Genomic DNA, 8,390 nt, shown 5'->3' on the forward strand with positions numbered 1-8,390 from the left:
CAAATGTTCTCCAGGTGATTCCAGTATGTGGCCAGGGTTGAGAATCACTGCTCTAGATCAGGGGTCAGCAAACTTTTTCTGTAAGTGGCCAGAGAGCCAGAATGTAAATATTTTAGGCTTTGTGGGCTACACAGTCTGTCACGGCTACTCACTTACCTGCTGTCGTAGCACAAAGCATCCTAGACTGTGCATAAGCGAACATGCATAGCTGTGCTCCAATAAACAAAACAAGCAGCAAGCTGAATCTGGCCCAGGGCAGTAGTGTGCTGAACCCCTGCTCTCCATGGAGGACACACATATTTTGGTTACTGGAGAGATATGTCCCTCATGGTAATTACTGGGATTCTAGGTTACAGAATACATAAAATAGTGTTAATATAAAACACTTGTTATAGCGCCTGGCTCAGTTCGGGCTTAAAAAATCAGTCTCATTTGATTAGCGTGAGGCAGTCCGTTAAGTCAAATCGATTCTGGTTGCACTTGACAGAAGTTTCTGGACTTACATGGCTACAGATCATTACTTAGAGACAGCTTTCTTGGGAATGATATGCAGTTAGAATGTGATCAAGATGGGACACAGCCCAGATGGTTTCATTGCCAAACATTTAAGGAACAAACAGGTCAATTCTACACAAGTGTTTCCATAAAATAGGAGCAAGGAACATTTCCCAACTTGTTTTATGAGGTCAGCATTATCCTGATACAAAACCAGACAAAGAAAACTACAAGAAAAGCAAACTACTCCTAAAAAAATAATAATTTAAAAAGACAAGTTAGGTGATACAAACTTTAACACTTCATGAAGGGGACAATCTACATTTGGAGACCGGCAAAACGGAGTGGAAGGCAGGAAGCTTTTTATTTGATAAAGAACACGGATCAAGAAAAGTCATCGCTCAGGATCAGTTCCAGGACCCTTCCCTCCCCCTCCCCCTGAGGATACCCGAATCCATGGATGCTCAAGTTCCTCATGTAAAATGGCACAGTACTTGCATATAACCTATGCACATCCTCCTGTACACTTTAAATCATCTCTAGATTACTTACGATACCTAATACAATAGTTGCTGGGATGGCAAATTCCAGTTTTGCTTTTTGGAATTTTTTGGAATTTTTTTTTTCCAAATATTTTTGATCTGAGGTTGGTTGAATCTGAGGATGTGGATACAAAGGCTATATACAACTGTATAAAGCCCAGAGCTGGTTTGGCATGTGGGGATGGGCTGACTGGATATACTGCCTTTCTGGTCAAGGGAAGAATTCATGGACACGAAAGTTACCTAAGTTCTGGCTTGCTGACGTGGCAGCCAGGCCGGAGCAGCTCCGCCTGGGCCGAGAAGGTTATTTCAACACGGCACACTAATGTGTCTTATGAACGTAAGCAAAAAATTCACAACAAAATATTAGCAAATCAGGTAATATATAAGAAAGATACTACATCCTGACGAAGTGAGGGCATCCAGAAACCGCAAGGCTGACTCAACATTTGAAAATAACTTAATGTAATAACGCATCATATTAACAGACTAAGGATAAGAAAACCACATGGTCATATCAATAGATGCAGAAAAAACATTTAACAAAATTCAACATCTACTCATGATAAAAATTCTCAAGAACCTAGGATCAAGCTAATAAAGGGCATCTACAAAACAAAAACAAACCAAAAAAACCCATACAGCTAACATGATATTTAATTAGTAAAAAGACGGGATACTTTCCCCCTAAGATTGGGAATGAGACAAGGATACCCCATCTTACAATTCCTGTTCAACACTATACTGGAAGTCCTAGCTGTAAGGCAAGAAGGCATACGGATGGGGAAGGACAAAGTAAAGCTGTTTATCTGCATATGACATGACACAGAAAGTTCTAAAGCTTCATTAAAAAAAACTATTAGAACTAATAAATGAACTTAGCAATGTCATAGAATACAAAGTCAATGTACAAGAATCAATTCTATGTCTATATACTAGCAACAAGCAACTGATAAAATCAAAATCAAAACCAATACCACTTAAAAATAGTATTGAAAAAAACCCACAAAATATCTAGGGACAAATTTTTAAAATATGTTTAAGACCTGTACACTGAAAACTATAAAACACTGCTGAGAGAAATTAAGGAAAACCTAAATAAATGGAAAGATACGTGCTTATGTATTAGAAGACAACACTGTTAAGATATAAAAGTTCCAGAAGAAAACATTCAAGAAAATCTTTATAATCATGGGTTAGGCAAAATTCCTTAGATAGGATGCCAAAGACACAAAACACCAACACTCAGATTAACTGGATTTCATGTAAATTAAAATTTTCTGCTGTTTGAAACACACCAAGAAGAAAACGAAAAGGCAAGCCAAGATTCCAGAAGGTATGTGCAATACATATATCTGACAGATGCTTTATATCCAGTATACATTAAAAAAAAAAAAAAAACTATTGCAACTCAACGAAGTAAGCAAACTACAGATCTCCCTCAACTTATGATGGGGTTACGTCCAGATAAACCCATCATAAACTGAAAATATCGTAAGTCAAAAATGCGTTTCATACCCGGAACCTACCGAACATCATTGCTTAGCCCAGCCTACCTTGAACATGCTGAGAACGCTTAACATTAGCCTACAGCTGGGCAAAATCATCTAACACAAAACCTATTTCAAAATAAAGTGCTGAATATCTCACATAATTCATCAAATACTGTACTGAAAGTGAAAAACAGAATAGTTGTCTGGGTCCAGAATGATCGTAAGTTCACTGGTTGTTCGCTCTAGTGACGGCGTGCCTGACGGGGAGCTCTGCTCGCTGCCACTGCCCAGCAGCACAAGAGAGGATCTATGCGTTTCGCTAGCCCAGAAAAAGAGCCACAGTCAACATTCAAAGTACGGTTTTTACTGAATGCCAATTGTTTCTGCACGATGGAAAAGTCGAAAAATCATAAGTCAAACCATTGTAAGTTGGGGACTGGCTGTACTTTTTTTTTTTTTTTTGCGGTACGTGGGCCTCTTGCTGCTGTGGCCTCTCCCGTTGCGGAGCACAGGCTCCGGACACGCAGGCTCAGCGGCCATGGCTCACGGGCCCAGCCGCTCCGCGGCATGTGGGATCTTCCCGGACCGGGGCACGAACCCGTGTCCCCTGCATCGGCAGGCGGACTCTCAACCACTGCGCCACCAGGGAAGCCCTGGCTGTACTTTTTAAAAGGTGGAGGAAAGGGCAAAAGATTTGAGAAAGCAGTTCACAAAACAAAGATACAGTAATGCTCAACACCATTAGTCATCAGAGAGATGCAAATTAAAACCGCAATGAGATGCCACCATGCACTCTCTAGAATGGCTAAGTTTAAAAAGTGTGACAAGACCAAGTACTAATGAGGGTGCCAGCACCTGGAATGTTCATGCACTTACCACGTGACTCAGCAATGCCACCTAGGTTATTTACCAAGACAAATGAAAACAGATGTCCGTACAAAGGCTTGTATATAAATGCTCATAGAAGCTTCATCCATTATAGCCCCAAACTGGAAATGACCCAAATATCCTTCAATACATGAATGAGTAGACAAAATATTGCTATATCCATATAATGAAATATTAATCAACAATAAAAGAGAACAAAACTACTCAACAACATTGATAAGTTTTTAAACATTATACAAAGCAGAAGAAGCCAGACACAAAAAATTACATACTGTATGACTCTCTATGAAATTCTTGAAAAAAAAACTAATCTACAATGTCAGAAAGCAGGTCAGTGTTTGCCTGGGGCTCACATCAGGAAAGACAGGGATAAAAAGGGACAGGACAGAACTTTTAGGGGTGGTTTGGTGGTGGTTATACAGTTGTATACGTATATTTGTCAAAATGTATATAACCGTATACTTTAAGTGGGTACGTCTGTTCTATGTAAATTACACCTCGATAATGTTAAATAAGAAAGACTATATCAGGGCTTTGAAGCCAGCACTAATATATGTTTGAAAGCCTTGGTAAAGGTATGTTATCCAGCTTGTCTTGCGAAAGACAGTTAGGTGGCCAGTGAATAGGGGATTTACATCGGCAAACTACTCCAACCTTCCTTCCTCTCAAAGTATTTGATCTCCTCCCTCTACACCAGCAGTTCTCAGAGTGTGGTCCCTGGATTAGCAGCATCACCATCACCTGAGAACTTGCTGGAAACACAGATTCTCAGGCTTCACCTCAAACCTCCTGAATCACAAACTCGAGGGGTGTGACCCAGCCATCTGTGATTTTAAAAGCTGCCCCGTGATTCTAATGCACAAAAAAGTCTGAGAACCACTGCTCTGCACTACACTAAGGACTTCTGGCATCTCATCTTCATTCAGTATAGGCCTGTGTTGAATCCAGTTTGGGAAATAATTAAAAACACATCCACCTTCTTGAGTTAAATGAATCTGGAATTATGTTGTGTAAGGGCATCATACTGTTAATCTAAAAGCACATTCAAGATCTCTTCGTTCACATGTCCCTGAAATTCCTGTAGACGTAAACTGGCAAGGTCCCCACATTCTTTCTACATGTTAAATTTCTTTGGGTTTGGCCTCCAGGGGGCATGCTGGGCTCTAACCACTGGCTCTGGGTTTGGAAATAAAGAGCACTGGGGCAAGAGGCTTACTGGCTTCCCTGATACACTGACCCCTCAGGTGAAGGAAGTCTTAAGGAAAAAAAGGACGATTTCTAAGTGAAGTGAATTCTTCCTTCTAAGTGAAGAATCTGCTTCCTTCCTCAATCATATTCCCCCTTAGTTCTCGGGGTCCTACACAGTGCTCCAGTTTTCACACTTTAAACCTGGTAGGGCAGTAACTGCACCAGCTGTACTAAGTCAGGAGACTCACATCTGTCTTCTGCCAAGTGCTCTACCTGTAAGAAATGACACTCTTTAGGTTTCTGTAGGTCGGTTTGGAGATTTCAATATGTTATTTACTTGCTTTAAACTTTCACTGCTGTCAGAAGCAGCCACCCCACCATCCTGACTTCTCCCCATTCTGGTTGCCCAGAACCTTGCTGTAAATTGCGTGTGACCAGATGGGGTAGCTATTTTACCAGTGCCTGCCAGGGACAGCTAGATTTCCTACCTGGATTCACTGCCTAACCTGACTCAGTGAGATAACCAGCCTCAGTTCCCAAATTTCTCTGGGGACGTGTTTCCTGTAACACCAACTGTTTAATGCCTATTACTGCATCATTCAGAGATCCCGATTGCAGGCAACAACGTGTACTGTTTATTTCTGTTTATTTAAGCCCACGGGGATTTACTGGAATAATAGTAGGAGCTCACAGCTCCAATAAAAAGCTTAGGAACAGCCTAAGAAAACAATCAAGAGCCAGGGGAGCTCCAGACATAAAGTGGCAGCGACACAGCAATGATCATGCAGCACGAAGGGCGAAGGGCACTGCCTCTGGCAGTGATGGGTTGCCTCACCGCTCCCCTCCTGTCCTTGCTCTAGAATCCAAGCCCAGGACTGAAGTTTGATCAGCTGACCTGGGTCACAAGCCTTCCCCAGGAGGCATCAGGAGCAGAGAGGTGGGCCCTCTTAGCATTTTAGAGAGGGAACAGCACGACCTCCCCCAAGACAACACAACTCAGAGGAAAGGCGGTTCCCCTAAAGAATTCAGAGTCTATCAGAGTAGATGCCGGACAGCCAAAATAAGACAAAAGAGTCCTACAAAGTGCAAGGTGAAATAAAGAGAAATGGAACCTGGGTGCAAGACCTTGCCTATCTTTCACCCAAAGCCAAACCCTGGAGGTATTCAATTTTCATTTTATTAAGAGAGAGCCTCTGAAGCCAGGGGTGAGAAGAACATGTTAAACTGTATCACAAAGATGCAAACAGTAAAAACTAGACTGTGGGAAACTCTATGGAACAAACAACTTGGTTTCTTCAACAACTAGCAAGAAAAAGAGAAAGAAATGGAGGTAGAAGCCATAAATTATGAAACAGCTGGCACAAAACCAATCACAATGCGTGTAAATTACTTGGATCTGATTCAAACAAAATAGCTTAAAAACGATTACTGGACCTTCAGAAATATGAATACTGACTGGACATTTAATTATAAGGAATTATTGTTAACTTAGGTATGATAATAATAGTATTGTGGTTAGGTTAGCTTTATAAACTGAAATATTTACACCTATAAATAATATCTGGAATTTCTTTCCAAATGACGTTGAGGGGGAAAGTGGGTAAAAAGATGAAATAGATGAAATAAGATTGGCCATGGATAAATTATGGAAGTTAGATGATGGAAGCATGAGATTATATTATATTTTTCCATCTACTTTTAGGTGTTTTTAGGTGCTTGAAATTTTCCATGATAAAAAGTTTAAAAAGAAGAAAAATGCAATGCTTCTTGGGCCTTTTCTTAAATGTTCATAATATAGTGCCTACTTTTAAGCCACAGTGCCAAATGGAGAAGGCTCTGGCTGCCCTCGCCTGTCCTGGTCTTGTGACTTTCTCATGTGATCAGGTAAGACATCAGTAGATTAAGGGCAGCAGTGTTTCCCTATGGCTAACATAGGATTTCTTTGGTCATAACTTCCATGATAACTATGATTATGATAACTAAAGTATCTCAAATATATTCAATATTCTGTGAAAAACATTAATTAGTAATGCTAAAAATTAGATGTAGCACTTTAAAACCAATGTAATCTTCTGTTCAAATGGAACGTCTATGTATTCATTAAAATGATTAGATTTAGGGCATTAAGAAGAGTAATGATAGAAATGGATTATAAAACATTAAGTAGGAATCCATGAGTCCAAAGGATACCTTAAAAAGGAAGAGAAATGGGGGGGGGGGGAACCTGGCTTTACAAAAATCTGTCAACCAATAAATGCAGAAGGAATAATAAAATATCACAATTTTTCGGCCCTTTCCTGTCGCCAATGACCATGTTGTAAATGACTGAGGTAAAGATTTTTCATGGATGCTAAAACCTCTGGGTGAAAGGTTCTTCGGGAACAGGATGTATACAAGGTCTCAAGTTATTACTTCACAGATTATTATTATTAATTACAAAAGGAAAACTGTACTATTACAATGGAGAGCTCTGACGGCCACCACTTGTCCACCAAGTGATCATACTCAGCGACACCAATAAGTGGGACAACCTGACCTCACATGGCTCTTGATATGACACAGTAAGTACATACATCACCTTTGTAGACCTCTTGCCAAAAATGTTTATCCTGAATCTACTCGTGAGGAAACAAGGCAGTACGCTGACAATTGGTGAATCTCATGAAGGTTATACGGGGTGTTCTATGTATTTTTTTTTCCCTTTTGGCCACACCGCGTGGCTTACGTGATCTTAGTTCTTCCACCAGGGACTGAACCCGGAAACATGGCAGTGAAAGCCCAGAGTCCTAATCACTGGACTGCCAAGCAATTCCCCTCTATGTATTATTCTATTTTTCCCCAAGTTTCCGAATTGGTGAAAAAAATAATTTGGTGTATGTTTTGCAAGGTTTCTATACAATACAGAAAACAAATAAAAAGAGTGGCTGAAGTCTTGAGTTAAAATCAATCCATCTCTCCAAAAGTAAATAAGCCTAGCCAAAGTGAAAGCTGAATTCCTTCTGGTCCCTTGCTGATCCAAAGCTGTATCCTCTACGTGACCTCTATTTCGTCACAGAGATGAACAGTATAGCTTTTGTCTCCACCAGGTTGAGACACCGAAAAGAAGCAAAAAGACAAAGTACAACTGACAAAGCATGTCTACTGGCTCTAGAAATAAATTCAAGATCTCGGAGCAAACTCTAAATTTTCAAAACTTGATTTTTCATCTTTAAAAGAAAAAACATTTTAAAGTCTCATACTTTTTCGATCTGGAAAAAAAAAAAAAACCTCTGTTGAAATTCTATTAACAAACCTAACAGTACATTCTCATACTTAAACAATATTTAAGGATGTTTAATACAACAAAAGTATAGGTTTTTTAAAAATTGAAATACAGTTGACTACAATATTATGTGTCAGGTGTACTACATAATGATTTGACATTTGCATACGTTATGAAATGATTGTCATGATAACTCTAGTAACCATCAGACCCTGTACAAAGTTGTTACAATTTTATTGACATATTCCTTATGCTGTATATTACATCCCTGTGGCTTATTTATTTTATAACTAGAGTCTTCTACCTCTTAATCCCCTTTACTATTTTGCCCAACCCCCCATCCTCCTCCCTTTGGCAACCACCAGTTTGCTTTCTGTATTTGTGAGTTTGTTTCTGTTTTGTTGTGTTCCTTTGTTTTGTTTTTTACATTCCACAATAAGTGAAACCATATGATATTTGTCTTTCTCTGACTTATTTCACTTAGCATAACACCCTCTCGGTCCATCCATGTTGTCACAAATG

This window comes from Neophocaena asiaeorientalis, unplaced genomic scaffold, assembly GCF_003031525.2.
Source record: "Neophocaena asiaeorientalis asiaeorientalis breed wild unplaced genomic scaffold, Neophocaena_asiaeorientalis_V1.1 scaffold59, whole genome shotgun sequence".
In the NCBI taxonomy this organism is placed as follows: domain Eukaryota; kingdom Metazoa; phylum Chordata; class Mammalia; order Artiodactyla; family Phocoenidae; genus Neophocaena; species Neophocaena asiaeorientalis.